The sequence below is a fragment of the Epargyreus clarus genome, unplaced genomic scaffold (genome assembly GCF_041222505.1).
Source record: "Epargyreus clarus isolate Ecla_fem2 unplaced genomic scaffold, WU_Ecla_fem_2.2 ptg000019l, whole genome shotgun sequence".
NCBI classification, from domain to species: domain Eukaryota; kingdom Metazoa; phylum Arthropoda; class Insecta; order Lepidoptera; family Hesperiidae; genus Epargyreus; species Epargyreus clarus.
Window position 1 is genome coordinate 10,420,259 of NW_027332227.1, and position 17,998 is coordinate 10,438,256.

The 17,998-nt window shown below is 35.2% G+C and overlaps 1 protein-coding gene across 1 annotated transcript in view; it reads right to left on the minus strand.

Annotated features, from left to right (window-relative positions):
- The window catches only part of hh (hedgehog signaling protein), a 41,808-nt gene that overhangs the window by 22,510 nt on the left and 1,300 nt on the right, over positions 1-17,998 (minus strand). The window lies entirely within an intron of this gene.

The window sequence follows — 17,998 nt, forward strand, 5'->3', positions numbered from 1 at the left end:
TTGAGAACCTAGTTTAACGACTTTATCCTTGCACGCGTTGAGTCGGTCGCGAGTGACACCGCGGCGTAACGTAACAATGAAGGTTCTGAAACCGCTACGTCTTGCGTCATTCATCAGTAATAATCCAAGACCTTTGAAACCTTACTTATGATGTGTATGATTATTGTGATTTATATATAAGTATTTCATTTATTAAGGTCTTTGCAAATACCACACACATATTTAAAGTAATATACATGAAAATGTTTTCGTTGATGTTTTACATATTTGTTCAAGAATTTTGTGTAAAGTGTTAAGCTGTAATTTATAAAACACTAGCAAGTTAGATTTAGGCCTCTTATGCATACTCTTTGTGCTGTTTACTTAACTAAGGTGTGCGAAAATTAACATCAAATGACATTGAACTACTACGGGTCACGTAAGGTTTATATTCTTCTAATTGATCAATCGTAAATATTATTTGCACAAGTAGGTAAATACAATTGATTTACGTTATTATTAATGTACCTTTACGAAGGGATAATGCTAATTACCTAAGGGTTCCTACTCACCCTATAAGACTTTGTAGGTATCAGTCATAGATTAGTAAAGATTACTCACTTCTAACAAGAAAATGTACCCAGTTTTGAGAATTGAAATAGTTGCGTAAAAAAGTTTTGCCACGTCTCCGTGCTAAAATGTCCCTAAAATATTATTTATTAAATTACGCAGTATTAGTTATTTATTCGTAAATTTTCTCTAAAAATGTTTTTATTTGTCAAGAATTAAAAAAAAACTTACTAATAAGCCATTTGTGGCTTCATTCAATTTCAAGGCGGCGAAGTATCTTTACTAATCTATGGTATCAGTGTGGTAATTTTTCGATAATACCTCCTGCTCTCATATATGATAAGTGTCTAAGGGCCGTAAAGATGACATATTAATTATTGACTCGGTGGTAGAACAAGTAACTCGAATATTAGTCTTTCCAAGGTATCACCACGTCTATTTTTAGCGTAAAGTAGGTAATTCTTGCGTTGAAGTAGAAGGGTTTGATTGCTGGTTGACTTACATATGGTACGACCATCTTAGGCCTCAGCAGCAACGTGATATGTCATCGGTTAGAGGTAGAACACCCCGTGCTGCATGGATTTGCTCATGTGCGACATTTCCGTATACTACTTCAATCACATCAAAACCGCGACATCATCTGCTTGTTAACTACTTTCATTGCATAAAAATACCCCAATGAATTTAAGTTAAATCAAGTTTTTTTTTTATAATAAAGGAGTAGCAGACGGGCATGCAGTCCACCTGATGGTAAGTGGCTACTGCCGCCCATGGATATCTGTAATCAACCCCAGATAGGATTAGACATTCCTACCTGAGATTAGCCACAGATGCGCCGCTACCCCTGAGGACTAAGCTGGAACGCCTCGGAAAAGTATGTCTCCCTTACCACACCCTTCAACCCAGAACACAGCAGCACCTAACACTGCTGTTATTAGGCAGAAATAGGTGTGGCGGTGGTGCCGCCGGAGTCGAACCACAAAGGATTCTACCACCTTCAAAGTTAATTGATATTGGACAATGCTGGACACTTGCAGACATTGGAGAGCATTCAGGTCAACGCATCGCGTATTTTAATGTTCTGACCGGTGCGTCCGTTGAAGTTAAACAATGACCAATAACTTTGTATTATGTCTCATTGGACAGCAAAATAATCCTATACGATAATTACAAGTCTCCGTCTCAGTGCATAAATGAAAACAGAATAGCAACAAATAATAAGTACTAACGAAATAAAATAACCTTAAATCACGCCCAAAAACATTTATCATAAATTGTAAAATGTCTACAATCTGAACTTTGTGTTTAGTCTTCACAATGATTATAATATTTTTCTCTTGACCTACATATGTAGATATAAAGTGTTACTTTAAGAACACTACAATCCAAATCAGAGCATCCAACAGCCTTTATATCTAAAGTCCATAGAAAAGATAACCTGCGTACCGCGGTAGAAGGTGATAGGTGGTACTCTACAATCAAATGTGTGTCCAGCCAAAACCCCTTGTAAATAAAGTTCAACAGTCCTTAGAAAAGGGAGGCCTACGACAACCTACCAAACCTACGACACCGACACAATAAAACCAATTTATCTAAAACTGTATAAATAACTTAGTCTGAAACGTGACTAAAAGATATAAAATGAGCAAAACTAACTAAATTGTGTCCATGGCTACTGAACAATCTGATAATATCTTTGTAAAGACGGAAGTCTCCGGGATAGTTTAAATAACAATGTGACCAAGAAAAGGAATTGTGCCTTATCGAGAGCACGAAGTCGATCACTCTTAGTCAAAATAACGTCGGGAACATACTGGGTGCCCCTGAAGAACAATTAAACCCATTAGTTTATTAATCGCTGGCCGTGTGGAGCATTGTTCTTCTCTGAACAATCGCAGCTAGACCAAATAACGTTGCCGTCGCGTCGGCTCCGCTTACTTAAATAAACTACATAATAACAAGAAAAATCTAGTCATATTAAAATTGCTTTTTAAGCCGGTCTAATACAAACGACTTCTTACTGTAAATTCACTAAAGAGTTTAATGTCTGTAGCACTACCATGAGTTGGCATAGAAACGCCACTATAGAAATTGTAAATAGAAAACTATTGTCATTTTGCTAGTGAATAACATAACTACTATCGTTACGGTATTTCTTGACAACGTCTGTCAAATTAATGACTCATGGGACTGAATTTGTATGGCAATAGATCATAATGACATTCGCTAGCGATTTGATTTCGATAGGTTTTTTACGTTACGAGTGGCTCACACTACGGAATTTAGTTCTACGAGTAACCACCAGAGGCGCTGTACAATTTTTCATACATTTATTTTACGCAGTCGCTAGCGAGTAATACTTTTGTAAACTCATGGTAGTGCTACTGATAGCGTCATAGTTACGAATTCGTAGGTATGGTGTCGTTCAAGTATTACGTAAGCACTTTTAGGGGGGCGGGGGGTCTTTGCTTTGCTTATTTTGGATGCCTGGGGGTAGGGGAGTCTAGATGATGATTACGTCATCGGTAGATTGTTACTTGTTTACACGAATGGCAACCCTCACATTGTCTTTACTTGAAAGCGAAACGCATTTTCGGGGATTGCCGCAAATAATGCATTTAGGCATTTTTTTTAATTATAATTATAATTTAAAAAAAAAACTAAATATTGAAAAATGTTTACGTAAGCATTGGGGAGGGGGTAAGAGCTTTGCTTACTTTTGCTGACAAGGGGGATGGGGGGTAAATAATTGTAATAAATCTGCTTACGTAATACTTGAACGGCCCCTATCTGCATTTCTGATTATTACATCCGCTTGCAACCTATGACACTCAAATTCGTATTATACCTACGACACCGCATAACGACAAAATTATGCTACGATTAGGATCAGATTATGCAATAAAACTAAATATATGTGGCTTCTTTAAATGTAAAATATTGTGTGACCGCTTGATTTACTGACCTAATATTCATAAAAGATACATCTATTAATATATGCTTAAGTGCAAGGAAATTAATACGGTATAAATAGGTGACATGAAAAAGTAAGCCTCGTGAGAAATTTCATACGCGGTTAGGCTACAACCGCAGACCGATACATTTCAGCTACACTACAATTGTTATCCACTTCTGTAATACCGAAATTTTCCAGTGGATTCCGTTTGTAATAGGTTTAGCGCTCAAAACGTCTGAAACTGACGCGTTTGAAAACAAAAATGGATTCGCAAACAATCGTAGATCGTCATGTTGTTGACGTTTGTTGAGTGCTACGAAATTGCATCAAGCATTAATTCTACATCAACGGAGCATGTTGCTCGATAACTCGGTCCGCTGTACACCTCATATAAACAACAGTGTCGTAAACTAACCAATTACATGCTCATGAAATCTTTTCTAAACAAATACTTATATTTAATTTTTAAACAACTGAAACCACGTCAAAGAGCAAAAATGTAACTATAAAACCTCAACCTAGTTGGCGTCAATAATTTTAAACGTTAAGTAGGTAAATACAAGTACATATTGAATACAAGTAGGTACTTACATGTTTTAACTGTAGGTAAGTTATAACTGTATGAATCATATATTTAAGCAAACTAGATTTCAGGGAAAATCTTCGCTTACTAAGCATTCGCTTATTAATCTTTTAATACGCTTGGAGATTGTACCTATTCGTAGATTATAAATCGTTATCAATAGATAGAAACCATTGTTTATTTATCACTCAATGTAGGTAATTTAGGTAAGCTGCAATCGTATGTCGTATGAAATAGATCTTGTGTCTGTTTATTCCGTAGATAATTATTGATAATTTATATTTTTCATATACTTTCTTCTATGATTTTCATGAACGTTTTTCTGTGGCTTTGACTTTCACGAAACACTTGTATTTGTCGCCTATCGCACTTTAAACTTAATAATGAATAAAAAAATATTAGTATCGAACTGCCTACAGTGTGCCTTGCTGGTCAACCATCAATTTTAATGGCTGAACCCCTCCGGAAAGGGACTAGAATCCTCAAAACTTCACCTTCAACACTTCAAAAATATCACTAATTAAAGAATAACTCTGTAGGTTAGACTAAAGCCCTTACCATTATCAGATACAGTCATAAAGAGTTAAGCTAATCATCAATAGAATTATTGCATTATTATTCCTTTTACACTGTGTATAAAACTTATCGTCGGGCCTCCGTAGCTAGTAAAACTTTATGATGAGATACAATATTACGTGCAAGCTTATTACCTTAACACAAATATTAAGGTGATAATCTTGTCGCAGTTACCTAATGTGATAATCGAATTATAAGGACCTGATTGCTCATATTAGTTGAGAAACGTGATGTTACGGCAGTGCCATCAATCTAGTATCAGCCTAGTGGTGGTAAGAAGTAAGTGAGCTACGTAGATAGTTGCCTAACATGTGCTTCTGGTTTTTTAAACGGAAGTGGCCTCATTTGCCAGACGTTAAAAATATCGACTTTATTTTAAGAATGCATAAATAAACAATCAAATTTAAGCTTATCAAAATTTCATCGCATACATATTTTTTAGTTTGGTATGTGAAACTAAAACATTATAAACCAAAATGGGCCATGAGTTTTCCCGAGATTTCCGTTTCATCTCAGCCTCGCAATTTTATTAGAAAAATAAATATTTATAGCCATAACTTCGACTCCAGTTCACGAGTGTAAGCTTGTGTCGGTGGTAATGTTTATAAGTGGTCAGTATTCGCGGTGTTTGTAGACTGCTGGAATCTGGCGGATCGATGTTGGTGTTTAAATGGCTGTTAGTTTGTACACGTCATGAGAAAACGAGTACGAGTAGATTGTTTCGAGTGACTCAACGGGAAGGAACATTACAGCCAAAGATGTTTTGAAAAAATATTGCGCATGTTAGATGATGCTCATCAGAAGTTGTAAATATGACATTCGTTATACATAAGTATATATTGATAAAAGTCATGCCATATTACACATATGAATTTAAATACTAAACTCAAGAACGTAACATAAGCTCATACGGCAGGGGTTACATCTATAAACGTAAATAATGCTTAAAATTTGAGTATGTAACTATGAATATACATCATTTTTTACAACATCTTATTATTCAAAATCTATAAATAAATATCATGATCATAGTACACACGCTAAATAGAGCAGAATTCCAAGAATGTTACGAAATCCACACGAAAATTATATTCCATGCCTGCTAACAAAACACATTATTCACCTTACGAATATAAAATCTGAGATACCGGTGTAAACGAACCATATGGGTGAATACAAATTGATGGTCGTAATAAAGTAAACAATTGAATCACGAACGGCGCCCACACCGGGCTTTTCAATAGGAACAGGCCAGTCGTGTCAACGGTTTGCAAGACCAGACTTCGTCCATAGAAGCCTAAAAATACACGTAAAACATAAAATGTATCCGAAAACCACAGGTGTCTGAAGATAAACAAAACTAATTAGGTTTAGGATTTAAAGAGAGAATCACGCGGCATTTCATCTTAGTTCTCAGGGGTATTACTGAATCTATGGTCGTACTTAGGTAGAGCTTAAATCATATAGGAATTTTTATAGATGTCTTTGGATAGTAGTGATCACTTCCTATCAGATGGACTGCTTAAATGCCAATTCATAAAAAGTTGAAATAAAATCGATTTTATAAAGCAGCAAATTAAAGCGTATGAGTAGAACAAGCTAAATGAATGAACGGTTAAACAATGATTTAATAAATTGCAAAGAGACTTGCAAAATACAAAAGAGGCTAAGAATATTCATTCACTCGAGTGTCAACCAAAGACAAGAGACAAGCAAACATCTGCTCGCTATCGGAAACCCTCCAGTTAACAAATGATGTTCGTGAATCTGATTACAAATCGCATCCCAAAACAAAATATGATTCATAAGGAGTCATAATAGTCACTGAGTCGATGGTTAATAACAGCGGACGAGCCCAACATTCGCACGTTCCCGCGAATTGCCTTCGACCAACTTACACAAGAATGCACTTTGCCGCACGACGAAGTCTCAATCGGTAATTTTTTATATGTTTACGAAAGGCCCCGAGATATACATGGTACTGGACATGCGGAGATTAATTTCCGAGGTGGCAGATTGTCATTATAATTTATGATCGACCATTGTCTTCCAAGTGACGTCATACGCGGTGGCATCTGATTCAATTAAAATTGTCGCATATGGAATTTTATATGCTGGTTTTTAAGCATCTCAAACAGTATGTCATCGACATCGTTGTATAACTAATGCAGCAAAAAACTGCTCGTAGGAATTTTATCCGCAAGTAATGTAATGTGAAGCGCCAAGTTTTTGCGTAAATCTCGTTCAATTGTTTCATTATTAAAGTAGAACAAGTTGCTTATTATATCATTTTATATCTTATTGTAAACTTTTGTAACGTAAATATAATAATTGTTAATCTGGAACAATAAAGCTTTCTAATACTGCACGATTTATTGGATTCAGTACCCTTACCAGGAGTTTTACGTTTTGACAAATATGACTGTTTTGGTATTTGTTTACGTATTTGCCCATACAATTTCCAATCAGCGCCCCTAGTGGATTGAGTCAGAACTTGGAAATAGTATGGGCCAATACGTAAACAAATATCAAAACAGTCATATTTGTCGAAACGTAAAAACTCATGGTAATAGTTCAGTAGTCTTCGAAGTTGTTTATATTAATAGTATATCGTGTAGAAATTTGTTCTTTGAATTTAATGATTTTTTAATCGATGATTGCTAATGTTAGTATAAGGTGGCGAGATCAAGCGGCGACCGCTACGGGCGTCTTGAGTTTCAGGCGACCGCAACCTGCGGCCCCACAGTCAACGACCTCGATGTTCGGGATATCACCAATTCTTCTCATACACAAATGTACAATGTACATATTGAAATGCTAGTAGCGTGTATTACGTTCCTTCACTATATCTATGTATGTTGTCATACGTATCAATAGTCATAAAAGAGGTCCATTTATTTTCAGGCTTAACTGAAGCTTACTCTATAGCGCTACGCTAATGCAGATTGGCAAAAATAGGAATTCATGCCCAACCCGTTTGCTTAACAAGAACTTTTATGGTTATATGCCATCCTTCTTCCCTAATAAAATCCCTATAAAGAAATGAAGTTAGTTATTATCCTAGATAATAAGGCAGTACACAGTCAAGTGTTCAACTATATGTGTTTTTATTATTCTGTTATGTACCAAAGTTTTATTATATTTATATATTTTATATAATTAATCTTGTATAATAGATATGTCATATAACGTATTGATATTAGGTATATGCCAATGTCTTAGAACTGTAACTGTTGAAAACCACCTGACATAAAAAGATAGATATTCAAACTTTTATCATTGAAAAGACCGATCTATAATAACTTCCTACATGTTACATTAAAATATGATGTTTGCCGGGCACACATACCTAATTCTATTTATGTTTGGTGCGGTATCTTGAATAGTCATATTTAAGCGTTAAGTATGCATGTCTTGTAAAGGGTTGTCAATGTAACAAAGGTCCGTCCGCCAGCGTTGGGTGGAGCTAATAAACTATTTGAGTAGAGGCCTCGTGTTGACACTGGTGTTTCACACCTGAACAATGCTTCTCGTTTGCATTAATGTAAATTAGGTTAGGCTGCCCGCCGCCGCGCCTACGTTCAATTAGACGTGCCCTAAAGTAGCGCGTGTGTACTTATGTAAAGGCAACTAATAACATGTACATATGAACTTCCACGGGTAATGATCGGAGGAAGTGTTGATGCAACCGCATACTTAATAAAAATGTAATGGTTTAACAAAACTGTTTTAAGAGAATATGAATTCAGGAATATTGCAAACTGATGCGAATTTTCAGCAATTAGACATGATTTATTAGGGTTTATTAGGGCAACTTAAAAACCTGGAATGGTTTTGAACAAGATCTATAATTGGTATGTGTTGTAGTAGACAAATTGGGTTTTTAAATTAAATCCTAGAGTATCAACAAGTTCTCCATTTTTAAATGTATCCATCTTAATATTTTAGACAGGTATACAGCAAATAGGAAGCAATAATGATACGCGACGGTTGGTGCTCCGAAATAACTCAGGTCAGTGGTAGCGGATAAGCGCGGTGTCAAAGACTGCGCGCGTGTTCATCGTCCGTCAACGCCTGCGCCGATCGCATAAACACCACCCGCGCACTACGCCGCGTACGTACTAAACAATTTGCGTTTTTACGGGAATCCGCACCCGCTCACCGGCTTACAATAACGTTTCACATACTCGTAAACTGTGTCACTTCACAGCGAATCGGTTCTGCTTATCGATGAACAAAACAACGCGTTTTCCTCTGAAGCGATCTTCAAACAACGCACGATACCCTATCATTTCAACTCACAGATAAAGCATCTATCAAACTGATTAAATCTTATCAGAATGGCTAACCAGCTCGAACAATGGCTAAACGGAATAGAAAGGATATCAATCGGACGTGCTATTAACATTTCCGAACGTCACAAATCACACCACCAAAATGCGAGATCTATAAACAAAAAAAGATCTATGTTGGGAATGATTTTTTTATTGTGAAGCGGCGGAGTCGCACGCGCGGCTCGATTGTGGCTGTGTGGTCCTCGCTAGCCACTTTGTAAATAGCGCGGTTTACCTTTTTCAACTTTTGTGTTTTGTTACCTTTTGTGCTCTTGTACGACCAATATTACCATAGCTATTTAGGCTCGTCGGATAAATAAATACGTCATTTATCATGATAACTGATGCACATGGACGTCGCCGTGTCTCTACGTTCAAATGGGGTGAAGATTTGATCTTTAGCCTCCACGATTTGTAGCAATTTATCTTTGCATTGTTTCCTTATGGGGCAAGGATAATAAATAATAAGGTGGAGCTACGTACTAAATAAATAAAATCTTATCTGGAAATTATTTACTGATAGTCATTTACCAGTTAAAACGATTTAGGCTTTAAAAATATGTTATGGATGATTATTTACTTCTGTTGCATACATTATTGAGAAGCTTTATAGATATTACTATTATTAATGTACAGATTAGATGTATATTTAAATCGAAACAACATAACTTATTAAATGCTATGGTCATTTGAATTCTAACGACATTGTGGTGTAATGAAACATTTGTGATTTATGACCACAGAGTTAATGTACGTAAACTCAGCTGCTCATATTTTCACAAAACCTTTTTTTCATCGTCGGACTCGGAACATCAAATTGTAGCACAATAAATTCACTCCAACCGCAAGCCCTTTCACAATATTTGTATCGGGTATGACAAAAAGGGCCGAAAGGGCGGCCCTTCGGTGAATGAAGGGAAGGTAAATAAATATAAATAAAGGTGAGGGCGACAGGGGTGCGGGCGAGCGGCGCGCGGGGCAGAGGCTTCCCGCGGCGCCTGCGCCCGCGCAGCCCGATCTGCGCTTGGTGCGTTTATCATATTTTCAGCAAATGCGCAAATTACATTTAATAAATTGATTTGTCAATTTACATTAACATTAACACTCTTAATAAACTATGTAACTAGTAGCTTCAAACTATGGAAACGATAATTATAACTGATTGACTAATGCGTATAGCATTAGTATTAGGTAGGTACCGAATAATGTTAGCCCACCTGGTCGATGAGCGTCATTGTTCCTAGAACAAATCTAAGTTTGGTTTTAACAATAAACGTAAAACCGAATGTTATTTACCAACTGCCCACAAGTACCTAATGTAGAAACACTCGTTCACCTCGTTGTAATTTTCGACGCTGTACAAATCCAATTACAAGCTCATTGTTCTCGATATCGAGCGGTCACACATCATTAAACAGGACCAATGAGAATCGTAAAAAGCATGTCCACTGAGATCGCTCTCGTTTGCGAGTTGAATCGAGTGCACCACGACCAATTACGGGTGTGTGCCGTTCCGAGGTGCACATTTATTGGGTGTAAGATTTAAGTGCCGATCGACACGCCGAGCATCGTACCTGCTTGATTTTTATAGCCACTTATGTCTCTTGCCCCCTTACCTTTGAAGGTTGAGGCTGACTAGATTTCAGCTAGCTATTCATATATAGTCCATCTCTAATAGAGTAAAGTGTTCACCTGTAATTACAAATTATCTTAGGACATTTAAGGGGTATTTAAATACATGCAATAGGTACCTAATACCTTTTACCCGCAAAGTATCTTGCAATATATTTAAACCTTACCTTCAAAGAAAATAAAAAAGAACACTCGTTCCAAATAGATTTTTTATCACACAACCGACTGTAATCGTGTTTCGCGTTCAACACATCATTATTTCCGATTTTATCAAGACACCATCAACGACAAATCTGTAGTAGTACTTGTAGTTAGTAGGTAGCAAACGGAGCGTTCCAAACAGCAAAGCATACATCAAACATACAAATTTATGATACATTTATGTTTCAAAGGCAAGTGGCCCATATCGCCTTGCGAAACCGAGGAAGTAAACGTTTGTACCTACACTAACAGTCATAAATTACTAATAGCTATCAACGCTTACACACAAATTGAGAGCACTTTGAATCAAACAAACATTCCAGTTTCGACACTATTATCTTACCTGCGTGATGGAAGCTTTATAAACATAACGAGCATGATAAATAAATAATATCATAGATGTAATAACGACGCACAAAGTGAGGACGTATTAGAAATTATCATTTGGTCAACTATTGAGAACATCGCGAAGAAAATTTTGTTCTTGAGTTCTCTATATATTTTCTCAAAGGCACGTGTAGTTTTATTAAGGTATTGCGGTATTATTAAGGTATTAATTCATTGAGGTAGTCTATAGTAACCTTTTTATTCTGAGAACCGAACGGTCCAGAGGTATAACAATAAAGGGTATAAATAACAAAAAAATAAATTCAATCTTGACTGCATTTAAAATGAACTAAAGTACCCATCAATATCTCATTGCAGTTAACCGATGCTAAATATAAAATTAAACCGTAACTATTAGGCACTGAAAACTCGGTCGTTATCTACCTACGTATAATTTGTTATTATACCCTCTTTAGCTGGTGCATCTCTATAAAATCCCTACGATTTACGAGCGATTCAAACGTGTCCGATGTAAGTAATTCTAGTTACACGCATCTTTATGTAATCCATGCCTATTTTCTGAGGTATTAAATGTTGTATCATAAAGCTTAGATGAAATTCAATTTCACAAAAATGATAGTCCTAAAACAACTGTGATAGGTGCAAATATTTATAGACCAAAATTATGGGACGGAAATAAAAATATTTTCACAGGTAAAACAATAAGTTTTACAAAAAATACCTGCTTTACTTATTATGAGCCCTTTCATGGCCCGTGCCTCATAGCATTGACTGAGGTTTGACAGATAAGAATGAGATAAGCGCCAACAGCTGTACCAAGGCAAATATTAGCGAGAATAATTAAAACAAACTTGCGTCTCAGGAACTTGGCTCTCGCAAACAATAGGACCTCTTTTTGCGATGAAGTTGCTTACAAAATGTAAAATATTTCGCCTCTGCAAATAAATTTTACCCGGTTTTATTTTATCATCTAAAGATAAACTTTAACTGAGATTTCTATAATTTCTGTGGTATAACTATGTAGAGCCGCAGTGTTCTTATTTAAAGGGCTTGATAAGGTACAGGTAGGTATAAGTATTAACTAAGGTAAGTGTATTTAGACGAGACCAACGTAGACCTCAGGAAAACTTGCCACCTATCATCAACATTACGACAAAGGTTCTACGTATATTTAGTAATAGATGTCTACAGTATGCAGAGGCTCTGTAACAGAATTAATACCCGGTTCTCCGTCCAGCACAATCTTAAAATAAACATTATTACATAACTAAAACTATAAGCTGTTTCAAAACAAGACGAACCTATGGACGTTAATTAGCATATTAGTGACAATTGCGCTAATCAACGCTTCAATACAACAATTGCAATATAAACACTGCACTCCGTAAATAGCTATGAAAACACCTAGAAAATCTATTTATATCGCTTCACTGTCCATTCAACACTCGAATGTTGAATGTTCGTCAAAACAAAATAATCGACATTTAAACAGAAAGCGGTAAAATGAATTGATAAATGTTTATCCCAACGGGATGCTTTAATTCGGTCTGCGAAAAGTATTCTTCAAAATCAACCGTCTGGCACGAAGACTAAATATAACACTTAGGATTACGTTAGAACAGACGTCCGTACATTACGTTCAAGAAAGATGCAATAGTTTATTTATCACCACCTTAAAGAAGCTGAAGACTTTAACAAACCGCAAACACCGGTGAGGTTCAAAGACCTATCACTCGTACAGTTTGGCTCATGTTTGAACAAGTGTGTTGTATTCACTTGCAAACGCTGTATAAGGCTTGCATACGAACTAAGCACATATCAGTTCAGAAGTCGCTAAGAGCAAAATGACTTGGTATTTCAAATCTTCAGTCTACCAAATTACAAATTGATTTGTATGTAAGTTGTTATATTTGACGTAATGAGTGATAATAATAATGCATACGTGATAGACTATAGCCCTACTGATTCTGAGACTCATCTTTATCAATGAAATGACTAGACTTTATCAATGAAATGTCTTTCGTAAGAACACTGTTTTACCTCATTTCCAGTGCTAATTAATACAAAATCTGATTATCGATCACTAATCATTACATATAAAGTATCTACTATTGGTAAGCCCACAAGAGACCGATAGCGCATATTCTTTAAGAGAAGTAGGTAAGAACTGCAAATCGTGTAATGCCGAGATATTTGGTAACGCACTCCGTACTTAACGATATCAACTATACGAAGTATCCATATCAATGGACTTCTGCTTAAATAGAAAAATACTTTCTCTTTATATAATACTAGCTAACCCGGCAAACTTTGTACCGCCTCAAAATCTATGTATCAAATATATTTCATATAAAATATAGCCTATGTTACTCGTGGATAATGTAGCTTTCGAATGGTGAAAGAATTTTTAAAATCGGTCCAGTAGTTTTTGAACCTATTCATTACAATCAAACAAAGAAACAAAGTTTTCCTCTTTATAATATTAGTATAGACGAAAATGTTACCACATGTGTGTGAACCCCCTTAGCTTGAGCTATGCTAAGAGAGCACGCTTATTGACCAACAATAATTATTACGCTATACATTCTTCTACAGACAATGGAAAATAAATACATACTACCGCGATTATCTTTAATGTGATGTTTAGTTAATACATTTCAGTTTGCAAATTTATATCAGTATTGTTCTCAAATAACTACTACAGTTAATTAACATGGAATACTTGGCTACATACATTGTTATAATCTACAATTAGATAAATATGAATTTATTAATAGCATCATTATAAAAATATTTTCCCTATACTTATATGAGTTTTAAGATGATTTGTAATAAGTTATCGTAAATTGAAATTTAGTACGTAGTAGGTACATATGTTTAAATTTATTTTTATTTTCACTTTAGTGTCCCTTAAGTGTCTTTAAAGCAAATGATTAATGTGTTGTAGTTATATATAATAAAATATTATTAATCCACTTTAAAAAATATATCACTTAAAATAAAATCTCGGGAGGCTGGCATGTAAAACATACGAGTAGCATACAAATGACAGTAGAAACGTATCTAACTCTTATCTCTTTCACAATCTGAACTAATTTCATGCGAGGCAACGTCTTTTAAACCATCTTTCGGTGGATTAGTCTATAAAGTTTGTATTTACGTACGAGATAGTAGGTAGGCTGGAATGGTAAACACGCAATGTTATAATATGGCTGTTAAGAGGTCTTTATTACGCTTTACAACGCTGTAAACCCACCGTAGGATTTTAGGATTAATTTGATTATGGTCAATTATTCACAAAGCGCTGGGCCCGTTCGGTTTTTTCCCCCACGCTAATAAGCCGAAAAGTATCTAATTTAGACGGCGGTGTCTTTTGCTGCTAACAAATTAAACCACTTTAGCGTATCGCCCGATAAAATAAAATCAATATAAACAATCGATAATTAAGTGACTTTAAAACGATTTTATCGTATAAAACATTTGTTTGTATTACATTAAGATTAAACGATGAAAATTTATAAAGTAGGTTTTAATAAACAAACAATGTTTAAGAGTAGAATAAAAATGTGCTCTACGAGTAAACTCTAGCTAATCTCTAGAATTAAATTATAAAAATAGATAACAAAAGTGTGGCTGTCGTTTAAGCTGCACTATCTGCGCGCGCGCACCACAATAAAAGCTCATTGTAACTCGAGCCTCAAATACGAAATTGAATAATGCTGACCTATCCCGCGACCGCCTTAGCCGTAAATCACCAAGATATTTATGTCCCTCACCCCCCTCTCCCGGCCTCCCTTTCTCTCCCAGGCTTATTCGCGTCCAGGGATATAAAATATTAAATAAAAACTTACATAAAATGGTAAGTAATTCCGATTGAAATCGAAGGAACACAAACGATGTGGTCACGCGCCTATTCTGTGGTTTGCACGACTAGATAACAAATCAATAGCAAAATTGTTTTACATTTTTGTCTCTTAGACAGATTGCATATTCTCAAATATACAAGGACAGGACATTTTATTGAAACATAAATAATGAGTAGGCAGTAAAAGAAGAGAAAAGATACTTAACTGCCACCGAAGTTGATGTGTGATCGATATATTTAAGCATCAAGGATCATTACAATTCCCTCTCAACTTTAAATATTTTTGGGAGCTCAAACAATGCATGAGAAACGAAAAATAAAATCAAAAAATATACTAACACGAATTCCACGAGGCAACATCCACGTAGGCTACTCGACGACATATTGGGTAGACCCGAGGCGTTTATCTCAGAAGCATGTGGCATGTAACGCACCGCTTCCCGTAAGCATTAACTTTACTTATACTCCCTCTTATTCATGAGAAATAAATAATACTATTAGTAGGAGATACCGATTCCTGATAAAAAGTGGGCCCGAGTTAAATGGGAGGCACGGTGGAGGCAGAAAGAAAGTAATGGAGGCGCATCGAACCGGTTTGGAGATTTTTACGAATGCAAGGCTGCTCGGCATGGCTCGGGCTATGTGCTGCCCGCGGTGAGCACATAACATCACCGCCGGCGGATTCGCGCCGGCCTTTCTTCATACGCACACAGGCCCGGTCGATTGTCTGTAGCCCATACCGATTATTATTGTCGGCATATAACTGGATTCTACGCATGACCACATTAGGCCATTAAAATATTTGCTGTACAAACGTTTCGTGCACTTAAGTCATTATTTGCAAAGTAAATGCATCCTTGAACGTAACGTCAACTATTCCGGAATTTAGCGTAGCATGCATGAAAACATCATATAACGTGACATTACATGGACGTAATACAGAGTTTGAGAAGCATAAGCATGTGTTGAATCCTGAAGCTACCTATAGGTATCAACAATGAAATACCTCAATTTGCTTAAGTATGAATTTTCTATCATGAGTGAATAACACTAATCCATTAAGTTATAAAAAATATGCTACAAGTCGACTTACTCAACATTATTACATTTGCATTGATTTTCATTCTTTAAATTTCATAATCTACTTATGTTTACTTCGATTACTAAGTAGTTATGATTTTTTTATATCACAAATTTTATAAGAAAGTGTAATTAAATACATAATATGCCTGTGAATTGGTTTATTCACATATATCCCCACTGAGACAACAAGGCAGAGTACGATCCATAGGGAAATAACATAGATTAAAGTGTAATAATTATACCTAAAAAAGCTAAACTGTTATATCTTACTTAATCATTAACAACATAACAAATAATAATATTTGGAAACATTTTTGCGTATTTTACAGTAACGCCCGGTTGAAATAAATTTTATCAATAGTTTTCACTTAAAATAACCTTAACGCAATTTTTAGTTTTAAATACTATGACACTATATCACTAAACATGATACATACTAATGTGACCCACTTGATACATGTGTGTAAATTAATTAAAAGACAAAACACGCTTGATTTGTGTAAATTAGAAGTATTGTGTATGGTGTCTTAAAATGACCTACTTCCTACAGGAAATATACCTATCGTCCATAGCGAATGTTAGTTTGTTTGTTTGTCAACATGCGCTCATGTTTGCCAAGCCATTAGAGCGAGGCCGACAGTGATGCTAAAACTTGCCAGAGCTCAAGTATATTAAACTCAAGTATTAATGTCTCGCATGGTCTATTTATCTCTTTATATGTGTGTGAATATAATATTATATGACAGGCGCATAATTATTTAAGAATAGTACTGACCTACTTATCTAGTACTTATAATAATAATGACAAACTTTAAACAGGAGTAAATCAATATAGAAATAAAAATTACTAACTACAAGTGCAGAGAAGCTTACAGGTACATTTTAGAGCAATATAATCTGAACACCATAAGGATTAATGAATAACGTATCAGGTATTTTAATTACTAAGTTAGTCAACAATGTAAGTCGAGTCTAAAGTGCACACAAAACCATAAACCTCTACTAAAATATTCTTATAAACATCCTTATTATCTCACTAAATATTTATGTTTGAATTACGATATTTACCCAACAATATATATGTGTAAAATGATATGATGTTAATGAATCTTTAACGTTAAACAATCGTATTGTAATGCTAATTTATAAAGTGTATATAACATAGCAGAAATCGAATCGAGCATGAAATGCAGTTGGTACTTTGAACAACGCTGTCCTATATCAAATAAAGAAAAATACATCTGAAAGATAACTATTTCTCAAGTTATTCTCCTACGTCTACGTAAAAATGAGTGGTCGTTATTCTAAAGTTTGATACAATAATTTTCAGCAATATTGTATGTAGAAATTTAGAGTCGATAGGTATGCTTTAAGCTAAACAGATTAGAGCTATGGAAATGGCTATAATCAATACTGCCACTGAGATTTACTAGTTTTTAACAGTTTTCATGTAACATTTTGTTAAAATAGTGGTTGAAAATTCCTACAATACCTACTTCTTTTATCTAAATTCTTAAATAGTTATGCATGTATTACTATTACTTACTCACTACCAAGTATCCCACGTACGAGTATATGTGATTGAATATAAAATGTATCACATATCCTCCGGCCACGGTTATACCCGCGTTTAGGTAGATAAGTAGTATATTCTTCATAAGGAAAATTATCATTACGGAAAATATAGCATTTCATGTAATTCAGCATTCAATTTCAGTACTTATATATCTTTTTATGACGCAAGATCTTTTCAGAAACCTATTATTACTGACTCACTTATTTAAGTATTTGATACATTGTATATTAATTGCGATATACTTATTGTTGTCTAAATTTAGATAGTGTTAAGCCCTGCGTATATTTTTGTAAAG